Genomic DNA, 17,545 nt, shown 5'->3' on the forward strand with positions numbered 1-17,545 from the left:
GATATTCTGATTTATTCCCGAGATGTTGAAGAGCATGTGTATCATCTTCGTCTGGTACTTGGGAAATTGAGAGAACACCAGTTGTACGCCAAGCTCAGCAAGTGTGAATTCTAGTTGGAGGAAGTCAGATTTCTTGGGCATGTGATTTCCTGAGACGGAGTGGCTGTTGATCCTAGTAAGGTGGAAGTCATTTTGTCATGGTAGCGTCCGACTACAGTGCGCGAGATCCGGAGTTTGTTGGGACTTGCCGGATATTACCGAAGATTTGTGGAGGGATTTGCTCGCCTATCCGGACCTCTCACAGCTTTGACTTGGAAGAATACAAAATTTTTTTGGTCAGATAAGTGTGAGGGAAGCTTCCAAGAATTGAAGGTCAGGTTGACGACGGTACCAATGTTAGCGCTTCCAGAACCGCATAAGCCATTTGTAGTCTTCAGCGATGCGTCTAAATTCGGTTTGGGTTGTGTCCTTATGCAGGAAGGACGGGTTGTTGCGTATGCATCTCGTCAGCTAAAGGACCATGAGAAGAATTATCCGACGCACGATTTGGAATTGGCTGCGATTGTTTTTGCCCTCAAGATCTGGCGGCACTTTTTGTACAGGGAAGCTTGTGAAGTATGCACTGATCACAAGAGCCTGAAGCACTTGTTTTCCCAGAAAAATCTGAACATGAGGTAGAGGCGATGGCTATAGCTAATTAGTGACTACCAGTGTGAGATCAAGTATCATCCGGGGAAGGCTAATATAGTTGCTGATGGTTTGAGCCGAAAATCGCACTTGGAAGATGAAGCCCAGCCGTCGGAATTGGATTCTTTGCTTTGTGGGATGAGAAGGCTCCTTATTGAAAGTTCACAGCAAGAAGAGATTCTATCTTCAGTTCTTGACATTCGGGTAACTGATTTTGAGGAATTGAAGACTCTTCAAAGGAAGGATCCGAAGCTGCTGAATATCAGGTCTCGAGGGCCGTTGCACTATAGTATGGATAAAGATGGAATACTTCGATTCCAAGATCGCAGAGTGGTCCCCAAAGATTCAGAATTCAATGAGCGAATCATGGCAAAAGCTCATGCGGCCCCTTATTCAGTTCATCCCGGCAGTACAAAGATGTACTGGAACTTGAAGAAAAATTATTGGTGGGATAGAATGAAGAGGGATATTGCCTTGTATGTTGAGAAATGTCACACATGCCGTCAAGTGAAGGCCGAGCATCAAAGACCCGCAGGTATGCTCCAACCCCTCCCTATTCTTGAGTGAAAATGGGATGACATCACGATGGACTTTGTAGTGGGTTTGCCGAGAACGCCTAGTGGGAAAAATTCTGTTTGGATGATTGTTGACCGGTTAACAAAGAGTGCTCATTTCTTGCCTGTTAATAACACCGATTCCTTGGGTAAGTTGACACGCTTGTATGTGAAAGAAATAGTGCGGCTGCATTGCATACCAAAGAGTATAGTGTCGGATCGAGATCCAAGGTTCACGTCCCAGTTCTGGAAGAGTTTGCAGGCAGCTTTGGGTACTAAGGTGAAGTTCAGTACTGCTTATCACCCACAGACAGACGGCCAATCGGAGCGCACCATTTAGACCCTTGAAGACATGTTGCGAGCTTGTGTCATGGAATTTCAAGGGAGTTGGAAAAACCATTTGCCGCTCATAGAGTTTGCATATAATAACAGCTTCCATGCGACCATTCAGATGGCTCCCTATGAAGCTCTTTACGGGAGGATGTGCAGATCGCCCTTGTGTTGGGATGAAGTCGAGGAGAGTAGGATAATTGGACCTGAAATAATTCAAGAGATGCAAAGCCAAGTTTGGATCATCAGGGATAAAATGGCGGCAGCTCAGAGTCGTCAGAAAAGCTATGCTGATACCAGGAGGAGAGAGTTATCTTTTGAAGAAGGTGATTGGGTTTATCTCAAAGTCTCTCCCATGAGAGGTGTTAAGCGTTTTGGTAAGAAGAGGAAGCTGGATCCGAGGTATGTCGGCCCTTTTCAAATTTTGGAGAAAGTAGAGTCCGTCGCCTATAGAGCTGCTTTGCCATAGTATTTTGGGGATATTCATGATGTTTTCCACGTATCGTCCTTGAAGAAGAGCTTTGGACAACAAGGGCCACGCTTTGTCGATCCAGGGAGTATCCAGTTGCAACTGGATCTCACTTATGAGGTTGTTCCGTCGCAGATCATGGATCGGAAGGAGCAACAGTTGAGGTCCAAGACGATACCTTTGGTTAAGGTGGCATGGGAAGATCCGTTAGCTCAAGACTTCTCTTAGGAGCGAGTAGCGGACATGAGGGAATAATACCCATACTTGTTTGAGTAAAGACGGTACGTTTCTTAATCTTGGTCATAGATGATTTATGTGATTTTATGTGGCTTGTTTTAAGTTGGTGGTTGATCTTGCAAATTTCAAGGACGAAATTTGTTTTAAGGGGGGGAGGATGTGATGACCCACTTTTACGTGTATTTTCACTGAAGGGTTGTTTTTAATTTAATTAATATAGTGGTTTATTTATTTTAAATTATTGCATTTTAAATTGGTTTTTAATTTATTTGATGCGGTGTTTATTTTATTTAGTCATTTTTTGATTTTTAATATCATTTTCGGCGGATCTGTTTTGGTTTCCGGAGTGAGGATTGGACTTCATTTCTTTCCTCCAGCTTTTCTTTTCCCTTTTTCCTTTTTCTCTTTTTCTCTTTTCTTTCTTTTTCTTTTATTTTTTCTTTTTTCTTTTTCCCTTCCTTTTTCCCCTCCCCTCCCGCGCATAATCCCCCCGTTCGTCTCTCTCTCTCTCTCCTCTCCCTCACGGCCGGAAGCTTCATCAGCCTAGACCCACCACCGCCGGCCACCGTGCGGCACACAACTCCCACTAAAATCTTCCCCTCCCTCCGGTGAACCACCCCACCAATTTTCACCGCCAATAGAGCCGCCGTTTGGCCGGAAAAAGCCCAGCAAGCCTCACAGATTTTGCTCTGATCTGCCGCCGTCGCTCCATCTCCGGCCACCACCTCTTCACCACTTCATCACTGACTCCTTGCCGTCCTAACCCACCCATTTCCGGCCTCTAACAGCCACCGGAATAGCTCCCACAAGCTAGTTTCCGTTTTGGGCATTTCGACCCTTCCTACGCCGTTTCCGCCGTCACTCACTGCCAAACTCCACTTCCACTAGCTTCATGAACATCCTTAGACCTTCCCCATCAATCCCGAGCCTTGGTTTGTCCTCGTTCAAAAGTGGGTATTTTACAACCCATGGCTGCAGTGAAATTTCACTGTTACGTTGCTTTCCTTCCGCCGTTTGCAACGCCGCGTGTTTTCTAAAAATACCATATAGCGCTGTAAGTATTTTTGAAACCCTACTTTTAGATTTAAATATATTTTGCTCATTCAATAATTAATTGTTGTTGGTTGGCTGATTCTAGACTGAGTTCGAGGAGTTCGGGGGTCAGATGGATTGAGGACGGAGTGCTTGGTTTTTCTTGTTTGTGATTGCTTGATTATTTGGGCCATGAGGCATGAGTTGCATATTGTGTTTATGTGCATTTTGTTTTAATCGAGAAAATTCCATTTTATTGGCGTAAATGGTTTTGGGTGCGTGTGTCTCACGAGCCCAAGCCATGATGGGTTATTATCTCGGTGGAGCTCCTCTGGTCACTCGGGAGTGGATAATATTGAATGACATCCCCTGGGTTGTCGTAGGGCGACGACCGGATCGCACGATACGGTAACGCTGTCGTGACGACTTCGTGGTCCCTAGAGTGGTGGGGACTAGAAGATGGCCTGGCCAGGTACGCGCGGTGCGCGAGTCTGGGCATCGCTCGTTTAGGTGTCACATGCGTAGTCGTTACCTGCGGTGTGGCACAGAACCAGGGTGTGCGGGTGATCCCTAGGGGAGATCATGGTGCATGCATAACCAGATTGTTTTTATGGTTTTCGGATGTGGGCCATTTTTTGGGAAAATGGCGATGTTTGGTTTTCGAGGCTTCTGATCCATTTTTTGGGAAAATGGTGGTTTGGGCCATTATCTGGGATAATGGTGAGGCTTGGTTTTAAGGATATGTTTTTGTGGGCCAAATGGGTTTTTGGCGTGCTTGGAAAAATTATGGTTTTATGGCGCATGTGCATTGGTTTTTCTTTCATGCATATTGTTTGAGTTTTATATGTTTTTATCTAGTGGTGTTTGGAGTTTACTTACCTGCGGCACCATTTTTGGTACCGTAGATTTTGGTGCAGAGATCGAGAATGAGGAGGAGGAGGCTGAGCCCGAGGATGCGGCTCCGCCGGGATGCTGATGTTATGTTTTGTATTTGGTTTAAAACTATATTTGTGATTTGTAATATTTATTTATGTATGTTTTGAACATCTTTGTTTTAAATAAGAAAAATTCTGGTACTTAGTCATGACTTTCGTTATCTGCTGCGTATATCTTTTTGCACATTTGTTGCTTCTACACACACTTGACAGTCGTCGATAGGATGATGACCCGTGATGTTATCATCCGGACGTCTCGACTTCCCCGTGTCCGTGCGTGGGGATTTGGGGGCGTCACAACTTAGTATTATATTATTAGTGATACTTAGTATTATACTTATAGTGATATTAATTATAAGTATAACACTATTAGTGATACTAAATGAAATATTATACTATTATTAATACTTAATATTATAGATTGATAAGAAACTTAGTATTATGCTATTAGTGACACTTAGTATTATATAGTGTATATAGTTTTAACATATACTAATAATAATATTTGGTGTATTATGTGTATATTTATATATTGCTATAATTATCAGTTCAAACTAATAAAAAAACAGTTCGAATAGAGATAAAGTTTGTTGGAACGAATTTTTTTTATTTAAAGGGAAAATTCATGCCAAATTATCAGTATATGCTGGAGAATATTCATTGTTTTTGTTCAAACTCTAATATTATTAGTTCGAATGGTAAAATATTGTGGAAAAAATTCACGGTTTTTTGATTTTCACGTTTGAACTTCTAAAAAATCCGTTTGAATGGAAATTCACATATTATTAACCCGGTCCTTTCATTTCATTTTCACTTAGATTGATGTTTGAAAGAGGGAGAAGAGCGTGGCAGAGGCTCTGAGAGAGTGTTGTGGAGAGAGAGAGCTTGAAAGAAGTGAGAGAGAAGATATTCTTGAGAGAGAAGAGACAAGCACAAGAGGTAATATATTTTTTTTGTTATTTTTCATTCCGATTTTCGTTTACAAGTATCTTGATATTTGTTGCATTTATTCCTGAGATAGAACATAGGTTTAATGTGTTTTATGCATATATAGGTATTGTCGATTGATATTTTTATTGGATTGCAAAAATTAGAGGTAAGTTTTTATAGTTTTCTAAGTTATTTAATAATCATATTTAGGGATAATCATATAGTTTTCAGTATATTGTATTGAAATATATATGCCATCATGTATGTGAAAATTGTGTTTTGTGGTTTAGTGTTTTGCTATGTTTCGTGACTAGTTTCTGGTTTGGTCCCATTCGAACACTCTGAATCCCGTTTGAATTGAATTTACTCAGTTTGAATGGAATCTGTCTCGACCAGAATTCCGTTCAAACATTTGGAGTGTTTGTTCGAACAGTATCAATTAAATAGATATTTATAATGTAATTATAAAATGTAATTATAATGTATAATTGAAAATATTTAAGTACTCTAATTAAATAGATTAATACTTAAAATATTTAATTAAAAAATTATAATTAAATATTTGAAAATATTTAAGTACTCTAATTAAAATGATTAACACATAAAATATACTTATACAATATTTAATTAAATAATTATAATGTATAATTAAAAATATTTAAGTAGTCTAATTAAATAAATTAATAGTTCATTTTATACGTTAAAAATATTTAAGTAAATAATTCTAGGGTCTACTTCAAAATCTTTAAGGGCCCATCATGTATACTTGTAATGTAGTTTTGCAATGTATTTGTGATTTGGAATGTGATTATAACAATTGTTATGTTTACTATTGAGCTGTTGGATTTTCTTGTTATTTTACATGCAGTTAAACCTTAGACCCGTTTGAGAGTTGTGGCCAAACATTCTCTTAAAGAATGTTTGGGTACAACTCTTAAATTGTCCAAAGTGGACGATTTGGGATTCTATCATCTATATGGCATATATATTCAGTTAAAACTCCTATGTTAGTCAATTACACTCCTATGATATTCTCAGTCAATTGAAAGATGTTCCAAACAACAGATTTGGGAAGAATGCAAGATGTCGAAAGAGGAAAAGACAAGCAGTGGAATTGAATTGGACAAAAAAAAGTTTTTTTTTTTTAGTTGCCATACTAGTCTACCTTGACACTGCGTCACAATCTAGACGTTATGCACTTTGAAAAAAATATATGTGAGAATATTTTGGGTATCCTGATGTCAATACAAGGGAAGACAAAAGATATAGTCAACTCTCGTAAAGATTTGAAAGAGTTGGGAATAAGATCGGAGTTGCATTTGCAAGATACTGGGTTGTCAGCTTATATGCCCCTTGGATGGTATACACTTTCAAGTGATGAGAGAAAGAAATTCTGTGACTGGTTCATGACAATCAAATTACCCGATGGTTAAGCTTCAAACATGTCAAGATGTGTCCGAACTCATGATTGGAAGATAACTGGTCTCAAAAGCCATGACTGCCATATATTTCTGCAGCGATTGTTGCCCATTGGTGTGCATGGAAAGCTTACTCGAGATCTTCATACAGCTCTCACAGGGCGAGTTTTCAGGAGTATTTGTAGTAGAACGTTGAAAGTTGATGCCTTATTAAAAATGGAAGTTGACATTGCATTGATATTGTGCAAGTTGGAGAGTTTGTATCCGCATTCATTATTTGATGTAATGGTTCATTTGGATCATTCCGGACTCATTCGTACGATGAGAATGTTGAGATTTGCCATCGGTACATTCGATCTGAACCGTCCACGTGTTGCAGATCATTTTGGGCTAGATCCACGCCAGTTGGAGTTCCATTGCGATGATCAAATAGTGCTGACAAACTATTTGGATCGTTCCGGACTCATCGGTACGGTGGGAATGTTGAGATTTGCTATCGGTACTTTCGATCTGAACCGTTCATAGTTGCAGATCAGTTGTGGGCTTGATCGTAGCCAGTCGGAGTCGTGACAGACTCATTTGTTTTGGGCTTGATCGTAGCCAGTTGGAGTCGTGAAGGACTCAGTTGTTTTGGGCTTGATCGTAGCCAGTTGGAGTCATGAAGGACTCATTTGTTTTGGGCTTGATCGCAAGTTAGAGTCGTGGCGGACTCAATTGTTTTTGGCTTGATCGCAACCAGTTGGAGTCGTGACATACTCATTAGTTTTGGGCTTGATGTCAGCCAGTTGGAGTCCAATGTTGCAGGACTCAGTTTGTTTGGGCTTGATTTAAGCCAGTTGGGATCGTGAAGTTTGAGGAGCAAACTTCAGATCATTGGACGATGCTGATTAACTTGTTATATCAGCAGGTTTTGGCAGACATACAACTCATGGAGCATAATGTTATTAAGAGGAGAACAACAATGGATCTCATTGTGACTTTCTTTGAAAGGCCAATTGCAAATAACAAAGTGCAGATGAAGAAACAGTTCAACTTCAGAAAAGGCAGAAGGTACTATTGTTGCCTAATAACATTTGACGTTGTGGTCAAAAAGTTAGGAGGTTATGAGAATGGCTATGAGTAATTCTGCAAAGAAGTCAAAGTTGAAGTTTCTCAATGTAAGAGATCTTATCCTGGATGAAGAGGTGCGCAGAAGAGATTCTGGCAAGATCTCGAGTTGTTGGTCTTGCATGTTGATAGTAAGGACAGAGGCAAGTCAAGATCTGGACAACAGATGACTCGCTAGAAATTGTGGCAAGACAGGCCACAAGAGACTGCTAAAATCAGGAGAAAATTGTGAATGATGTTGTGAATATGGTGACTGAAGAAATATATGGCATTGCAATTCTTGCAATGCACAATGCTGTTAAAGACAGCTTTTTTACATGGTGATCTGGAAGAGGAGATTTATCTGTCTCAACCAGAAGGATTCAAAGAAGCTGGTAAAGAAAATTGGGTATGTAGTCTGAAGAAGTCTCTCTATGGCTTGAAGCAGTCACCTCGGCAATAGTATAAACGGTTTGACCGCTTTATGATGGATCTGAAATACACTCATTGCCAATACGATCATTGTGTATATTTCAGAAAACTTGCAGATGGATCTTTCATTTATTTGCTTTTATATGTAGATGATATGTTAATTGCATGTAAAAGCGAGGGGGAGATAGATTGCTTAAAAACTCAGTTAAGTAATGAGTTTGAAATGAAAGATCTGGGAGAAGCACAAAAAATACTGGGGATGGAGATCAGCAGAGATAGGGTGAAAGGTATAGTTCATCTTACTTAGAAGCGTTATCTGAAGAGAATACTACAACGCTTCAACATCGACTCGAAGACGAAGCCAGTGAGTACTCCTATGGCCTCATATTTCAAGCTCAGTGCATTGCAGTCTCCTAAAACCGATGAAGAGCGGGACTACATGAGGAATGTCGCATATGCAAGTGTTGTTGGAAGCTTAATGTATGCCATGGTGTGTACACGACTTGATATCTCCGAGGCTGTTAGCTTAGTTAGTCGCTATATGCATAATTCTGGAAAGGTTCATTGGCATGCGGTTAAGTGGATTCTATGGTATATTGCTGGGACCGTAGATGTTGGTTTGAAGTTCGAAAAGAGTGAAGATAGTCTAGTAATTGGATACGTTGACTCAGACTTTGCAGGTGATCTTGACAAACGCCGATCAACAACTGGATATGTGTTCACTATGGCTGGAGGACCAATTAGTTGGCGATCAACTCTACAGTCGACAATTGCACTATCATCAACTGAAGCTGAATACATGGCTGTAATAGAAGCCATGAAAGAAGCCATTTGGTTATAGGGATTGGTAATAGATTTGGGCTTTGAGCAGCAAGAGGTTACCGTTTACTATGACAGTCAAAGTGCAATCCATTTGGCCAAGAATCAGGTTTATCACTCTCGAACAAAGCATATATATGTCCGATTTCACCTTATATGTGAAATATTAGAAGAAGATGACATCAAACTTCAGAAGATTGGCACTGAAGATAATCTAGCAGATATGTTGACGAAAGTCGTCACAGGGATCGAGTTCCAACACTGTTTGGACTTGATCAGTATTGTACACTGCTAAGCACCGTCGGGTGCATTGGAGCGTATTCGATAACAGAAGTCTCTCATGTCAAATAAAGAGGTGTATTCATTTGAAAAATGAATCAATTTACAAGCAATATGGTATGGCATACTTGGGTGGAGGGGGTGATTGTTGAAAGCCACCTAAGTGGCCTGCTGCACCGAACGCACATGCACCGTTCGGTGCCTTGTTTTTATTAGGCGCCTCCGATTTTTTCAGCAGCAAATTGCTGCACCGAAACTGATCAGCAAATTGTTGAAGAGAACTTCTCCTATAAATCTGAGAGTTCTGATCTGCAGAGAATGCAGTGGGCGAAGAGAGAAAGAGGGACGTGAGAGAGAAATAGAATTTTGTAGAGTTTTTTGTAAATCTCGTACAAATTCTATAAAAGAGGCTCCAGTGGACGTAAGCAATTTGCTGAACCACTTTAAAATTGTTTTGTATGATTTTTGGACAGGCCGGAAGCACAATAGTTCGTTCTTGGATTAATCAACTCCACACTTGCTGATCAAGTCCTACCATCTCTGTATGGTTTAAACTCGGCAAAGTAAGTATGGAACACTTTGGCAAACAAATATTCCTCTCATGCTCATTCTCGGGTCAGACATTTGAAGCGTATTTTACAAAACTTGCATCAAGGAGAACAAAGCTACAGTGAATTCTTGAACACTGCCAAGATGAGTGTCAATCAACTAGCTGCTGTTGGGTAGCCTGTTGGTGAAGAGGATTTGATCAACTACATTATAGGAGGTTTTAATGCTTCCTTTAATCCCTTTACTGTCTCCTGCTCTTTTGCACTACGAAATAATATGATGAGCCTAGAAGATTTTCAATCAGAGCTCCTGTCTTATGAGGTTCTTCTTGAGAATCAAACTTGGTATCATAGAACTATGGAGCAGTAGACTTTTGCTATGGTGGCAGCCTTTAGAAATCAATTTAAGAATGGTCCAAGGAAGCCTAAAAACAACAACAACTTCCATCCTAATTGGAATCAATTTCCACCGAGGACTTCGCAACCAAAGCCTAAAAACTTCCAGTCAACATTTTCCTCAGCACAACTACTCTCATCCTGCACGTGTACCTTGTCAGATCTGCGGAAGATCTAGCCATAATGCCTTGACTACTATTACAGGATGGATTACAACTTGCTGTTATAGTGGCACATAACAATGCACACCATGAAGAGAACACGTGGTTTGCCGACAGTGGAGCCAATCAGCATATCACGAATGACTTGGCAAATCTCACTCTTCAGAGGACGTACGGTGGCACTGAAATGGTAGCTGTATGTGGGTAATGGTAATGGTCTTACAATCCAAAACACAGGTTCCTTTTCTTTAAACACTCCACAGCCAAATTTACTCTTTAACCGTGTTTTACATTGTCTCGATGCCACAACCAACCTTCTTTCCATAAACCAACTTTGTGTTGATAATGATTGTTTTTTTCTTCTAACAGATTCCTATTTCTTTGTTAAGGACAACAAAACAGGAACCACCCTACTGGAGGGTCTGAGTAGAGACGGCCTCTATCCTGTGCATCTCAACAAAAATACCATAAAAATGTGTCATGCACAAGTAGCTCTTTTCGGTGTTAAAACTTCCTTAGATGTTTGGCATGCAAGACAAGGACATCCTTCACTCAAATTACTAAGTTTGTCATATATTCCTTCAAGCTTCCACTTCAAGGGTCGGCCTCTCAAGAATATCTTTGTTTCGCTTGCCAGTTGGGAAAAGCCAAAAAACTTCATTTCAATGATTCTAATACGGTGTCTCTAGTTCCTTTGTAAACTATTCATTCCAATGTATGGGTATCACCTATTAAATCTCAAGGTGGTTGTCTTTATTATGTAATTTTTATTGACAACTACTATCGATTTACATGGTTGTCTTTGTTAAATTCAAGCTTTTAGTTGAAAATTTGTTCTTGTGAAAGATTAAACAATTTCAATTTGACAATGGTGGTGAATTCACATCCAATCAATTTATCTCTTTTCTAAATTCAAATGGGATTCACCATCGGTTAACTTGTCCCTATACATCACAACAAAATAGAATTGTTGAACGTAAACACCGGCATATCATGGAGATTGGCCTCTCTCTTCTAGCTCAGTCTAATAGCCCTTCCACTTTTTGGGTTGATGCGTTCTCCACTGCTATTCATCTCATCAACCATCTTCCTACCCCTACTCTAAATTTTGAGTCACCCTACAGTAAGTTGTTTAAAAAACCGCCGGATTATTTCCAACTTAGGACGTTTGGGTGTGCATGTTATCCTTTGTTAAGACCATATGCTGCCAATAAACTTGCCTTTAGAAGCAAACAATGTATCTTTTTAGGTTATTCATCCAACCATAAGGGATATTGTCGTTTTGATCGAATATAAAAAAAAAGTTCATTTGTTATGACATGTGGTCTTTGATGAGCATTTATTTCCTGCACAGAGAAAGATGGATGTCTCTCAACCCTCTAGCTGATCCCAACGTGATCCTTTTTATTTTCCCACAAGTCAAACTCTGCTTCTACCATCCTCACATTCGGCTGGCACAATTCTGTCTCTAATTACGACAATCCCCTCTTCCACCTCTCAATTGCACATTCTTTTTTCAAGCCAACATCTCACAAAAAATCCCTCACCCATAAATCACTCACAAATAAATAACTCACCTATCCTCACTTACCTACACCTCACTCACCCATAAATCACTCACACATACCTCCCTTCACTAAAAATCAATCCACCGTAGATCACTCACCCAAAATTAACTCACCTACACCTCACCCAAGCATATATCCCTCCACTGAAAATCAATCTATTGAAAATCTCTCTCCCCTCACCGAAACATCCTCTTCCATCCTTCCATCTTCGGATACAATCTCCCCTCACTCAAACTCTTTCCTCAATCTCGAGATTCCCTATCCTTCCACACTTTCCATACTTGACATTTACCCCCTACATGCATGACCACTCGTTCCCAAACTGGCTCTCTAAGCCCTAAATCTTTCCCTGATTGCACTTCGTTTTATTCAAGAAAACATCTGCTTCTTGCTCTTAATACAACCACCTCCTTACCTAACCCTAAAACCTTTTCTCAAGCCATAACTTCTAATGGGTGGAGAAATGCCATGGACCAAGAATACACTGCGTTGGTGGAAAATAATACTTGGACTCTTTGTCCACGTCCCACTACCCAAAATATTATTGATACTAAATGAGTGTACAAAACTAAACAAAATGAGGATGGGTCTCTTGATTGTCGTAAGGCTCAATTGGTCGCTAAGGGCTTTGAACAAGTTCCCGGCATTAATTTCTCAGAGACTTTTAGCTCTGTTATCAAACCTGCCACTATCTAGCTTGTATTGGACATTGCCGTTCACTTTGGTTGGAACATTCGTCAGTTGGATGTTTCCAATACATTCTTACATGGGACCATTGATGAGGAGGTGTATATTGAACAACCACATGGCTATGTTGATCCCCACTTTCCTGATGCTCATGGTCTTCATCTTCGTCAAAGCAAGTACATTCTTGATGTGTTGCATCGTGCTAAAATGAACGGAGCCAAGCCCTATGCCGCTCCTTGTGTTGCAGGTAGAAAACTTGCCTCTCATTCTAGTGAACCTCTCCCTGATATCATCAAATATTGACAAGTTGTAGGGGCTCTTCAATACTGCACTCTCACTTGGCCTGTGATTTCCTACTCGGTCAATCAATTATACTAGTATCTCCATTCTCCAACCATTACACATTGGTCCTCCGCCAAGCGTGTCTTACGCTATTTAAAGGGCACTATCGATCATGGATTATATTATACTCGGGGTTCTCTTCACTTACAAGCCTTTAATGATTCAGATTGAGAAGGTGATCTGGATGATCGCCAATCTACTACGGGTTATGGTGTTTTTCTGGGTCCTTGTTTAGTCTCCTGGTGTGCCAAGAAGCAATCCATTGTTTCCTGATCAAGTGTAGAAGTTGAATACCGTGCTCTTGCCATGACTGTCACTGAAGTTTATTGGATTCAGAAGATTCTCAAAGACCTGTCCATTTCCTTAGTTTTTCCTCCTATTATTCATTGCGATAATCTTGGCGCTATTTCTTTAGCCTCTAATCAGATTTTTCATGCCTGTACAAAACATGTTGAAGTTGATATTCATTTCATTCAAGAGAAAATCCACAACAAGGATGTTGCTCTTTGTTTTATTTCCACTGTTGACTAGTTGGCAGACCTCTTTACCAAGGGACTTTCCTCCTCTTGTTTCTGTTTTTGTGAGACAAGCTCATGGTTTGCGAGCCCCCCATTCATTCGGGGGGATGTTGACGTAAGCCAAGCTCCCTTAAATCAATTAAAATTAGATCAAGGCATGCATATCTTGCAGTGAATTCCTAACAGCTATCCTAGACAGTATATATAGTACAGCTGACTTCACTTTATTTCTTTCCTTTTTAGTTGCGGATATTATTTCTTTCCTTTTGTAAATATTTGGCCATTACTTAGCTGATTAATTATGTGTACACTATATATATAAACTCATCTTTCGACTCTGGTAACATTGAAAAAGCCAGACCCTTCGAACTTTCTATAAAACAAGAAGATATTATGTGACAACAAAAATGTAAAAGTGCTTCTTATTTCCCCAAAGCAAAATGTAATACTACTAATCAATCGACCCTTTAGTTCTTTCTCTATGCAATACTAATCCCAAGAAGTCTTTTCTCGAATCGAATGTAGCACTTTCAAGACATCCTTGATGTTCATCCTTTCCCTTGGAAATTCCATGGAACAAGCTACTCCAATTCCAAGTATCAAACTCAAGCCTTCTCTAATTTTGGACCTAATTCTAATTTGACTCTGATAATTGGGAGTTTCATTGGTTCTTATCTCTCCATGCTGATCTTCTCTTTCCCAAAGAAGAATAGGATCAATAACATCAACCAGTCATTCAGGCAATGCCGCTTTGACAAATTCATGTAGCATAAAGCTGTCCTTGAACATGTCATCGGTTGGCCTTTTTCCTATGAACATCTCCAGCAAGAGTATGCCATAACTATATACATCACCATATGTTGTTACCTCTTTCCGATACCATACTCTGTATATTCACATATAATATGTTTGTTTGAAAGGAAAATGAAAGTAAGTACATAGTCTTGGTATTTGTAATGAACTTGAGATCATGGAAAGAAAAAATGTGATATGAGAAAATAAAATACCCGGTGGAGCATAACCCACTGTTCCTCTTACTCCAACGGAGCTTGATTGATTAGTTGAAAGATCATGTGTGTGCTCAATAAGAAATCTCGACAAGCCAAAGTCACCAACATGTGCAATCATTTCTTCATCGAGAAGAACATTTCTTGGCTTGAGATCGCAGTGAACAATCGGTTTATCGCAACGATGATGAAGATATTCCAATGTGTTAGCAACATCAATGGCGATATTCAACCTTTGAAGAAGACTCAAACTGTGTCGTTTCTTTAGAGCCTCATCATCATTTGTTTTTGGATTTGGATGCAACCACTCATCTAGATTGCCATTTACCATGAATTCATACACCAAAGCCTCGAAATCATGACCTTGAAAGTCGGCACTTGAACAAGCTGAAAGTACTTTTACAAGATTCCGATGTCTGACATTTCTTAAAGCTTCACATTCAGCAATGAAACTCTTAGAAGCTCCATGGCGCAAGAGGTTGAGGACCTTGACAGCAATTGTACGTGAATCCTGATCAAGAATTCCTTTATACACAGACCCAAAGCTACCAACACCAATTAAATTAGCCAAGGAGAACCCGTTTGTAGCTTTTAGGAGACTTTGGTAAGATACATTCAGAAGAGAATTTTCTGAGTTTCTTGAAGGGTTTTCTTTTCTCTTCTTTCTTAGAGAAAAAAGTAGACACAACAAAACCAAAGTGATTCCAAGAAGTGCAGCGAGTAGAGAGATGATCAACTTCAAGGTAAGGGTCAGCTTCTGCCCCTTTTGGGATCTTTTGAATTTACATTTAGGAAGCTCAAACTCTGTTATTCCACCACATAGCTCACCATTTCCCTGAACTGAAGTTGCACTTGCATTATGGAAAACTCCTTTTGTTCGTACCTCACCCTCAAAATAGTTGTAAGATAGATTCAATTGCTGCAAAAAGTTGAAACGTTCCAAAAACTTTGGAATTTCTCCAGACAAATTGTTGTAAGAAAGATCTAAAAGTTCAATTCCTGGTAATTAATGACTCCAATGATGAAGGAATGGGTCCTTGGAAGAAGTTTTTTCTCATGTAAAGAACTTCAAGCTTTACACAGCCACCAAGACTTGCTGGGATTTCACCAAATAACTTATTTTCAGAAATATCAAATCTTTCTAGATTTTTGAAGTTTCCCATTTCCATGGGGAGGATACCAGTAAATTGGTTTGCAGACAAGTCCACAGCAATTAGGGAGAATGAGATTAGACTCATGACTTGTGGAGGGATAACACCACTGAGCTTATTACTAGAAAGAAACAATTCCACCAAATTTTGGCACTTAGCTAGGCTTGGAGGGATTGCACCATGAAGATTATTCATTCCTAAATACAATTTTATCCGTAGTGTTAAGTTTCCTAGAGAGGGTGGAATGTTCCCTGAGAGGTTGTTTATATATAAATCCAAAATTCTTAACTTCTCAAGATAGCTGATTTCAGAGGGAATATTACCTGAAATTTTGTTCCTGCCAATCTCCATCCACTCCAAGTTGATGAGATTTCCTATGCCTCTTGGAATGCTTCCGGATATTCTATTTTCTCCTAGACCCAATATGCTAAGAGTAGTCGAGAAGTTGCTAATGCAATTAGGTAACACACCGCCAAGGTTATTATTACCTGTAGACAATATCCTGAGATCCGTGGCATTAGTGAGAGAGCAAAGAAAACTCAAGTCATTTCCTCCACCATGTCCAAAGCGATTGGAGTGAATGGAAAACGCCTCAAGTCTGTACAGCATTTCTATAGAGGGAACTTTTCCAGAGAGTTTATTGGAGTACATCTACAGGCCATATAGATATGAAGCATTAGCTATTGAAACAGGGATTGATTTCTAAAAATGTTAAAAAGTTGGAGATTGGGTAAGGTGTTTCCCATGTCCCAAGGAAGACTCCCTTGTATGTTGTTGTCGCCTACATCAAAGACTGTGATAGAAGAGAGATTAAAAATTGATGGAGGAACTAAACCAGCAAATCTATTTGTACCCAAACTCAAAGATATAAGTTTCGTCAGCTGGCCAAAAGATTCAGGAATACTCCCCCCCAAGTTATTATAAACAACATCCAATATTTTGAGAGAAGATGAGTTTCCAAAAGAAGGTGGGATACTTCCTGTTAGGTTATTATTGTAAAGAGACAATTGTAGGAGCTTGGGCAAGGTGCAAAGCTCTGCTGGGATTTCTCCAAATAGTTTATTATAATAAACTTCGATGAAGATGAGATTGGTGCAACTAGATATATTGCTTGGCATTTGGCCGCTGATACTGTTGTTGCCTATTGCCAAGATTTGCAGCCTGCGCAGACGCTCAACTTCTGGAGGGATTATATGAATAAAGCTGTTGTTTGAGAGGATTAGTTCCCTAAGAAAACTCAAGTTTCCTACTTGTGATGATATGGAGCCCCCCAGATTTTGGGATCGCACGTCCAATTTTGTGACCCTGTCATGATGTTTTCGACCACATGTAACACCTTGCCAGCTGCAGAAATGGATGCTATCATTACAGGAACTCAGAAAACCAAGTGGGTCATGAGTTATCTTGGCCTTGAAGTCCAGCAAGGACAACCTGTCAGTCTCATTCCCTGTGCCAAAAACAAAGGTGATCGACGAGACAAAGCAACAGATGAACACAAAATACTGCATGCAGAAAGAAGATGATGCATGCGCCATCAAAAATGGCTGAATAAACTGCTTCTAAAAGAGGCGGGTTGATAGTTTTGTTGTTGGTACCGTTGTGTATGTGTGTGTGCATATATATATATATATAATATGTATGTATGCATGGATGGATGGATGTATTTAAGTGGGTTGTCGTCTTTCTCATTTGGGATTTAGAGTCGAAGATAGATACGAAATATGGAAGCTAATTATAACTTCTTGAGTAAAGTTTTCGGACAACAGTAAATGTTTAATAAAATATTGCAAACGTTATAACTTCTTCTATGTGTTTATTTATTAATTTTATGTACTATATGCCCTCTTGATGGTTTAAATCCGCCTTTTTCAGCCCCATTTATTCACAATACGATTTACTAGAATCAATACTTAGTATATTCACTTATATATTCACAATACGAAACAATATCCCCATGAA

General features: G+C 39.6%; 1 pseudogene; it reads right to left on the reverse strand.

The window, feature by feature from the left end:
* Nucleotides 1–13,917: 13,917 nt before the first annotated feature.
* Nucleotides 13,918–17,121, reverse strand: LOC122298778 (annotated as a pseudogene).
* Between the last annotated feature and the right edge of the window lie 424 nt (nucleotides 17,122–17,545).

Source organism: Carya illinoinensis, chromosome 16 (genome assembly GCF_018687715.1).
Source record: "Carya illinoinensis cultivar Pawnee chromosome 16, C.illinoinensisPawnee_v1, whole genome shotgun sequence".
Taxonomy (NCBI): Eukaryota; Viridiplantae; Streptophyta; class Magnoliopsida; order Fagales; family Juglandaceae; genus Carya; species Carya illinoinensis.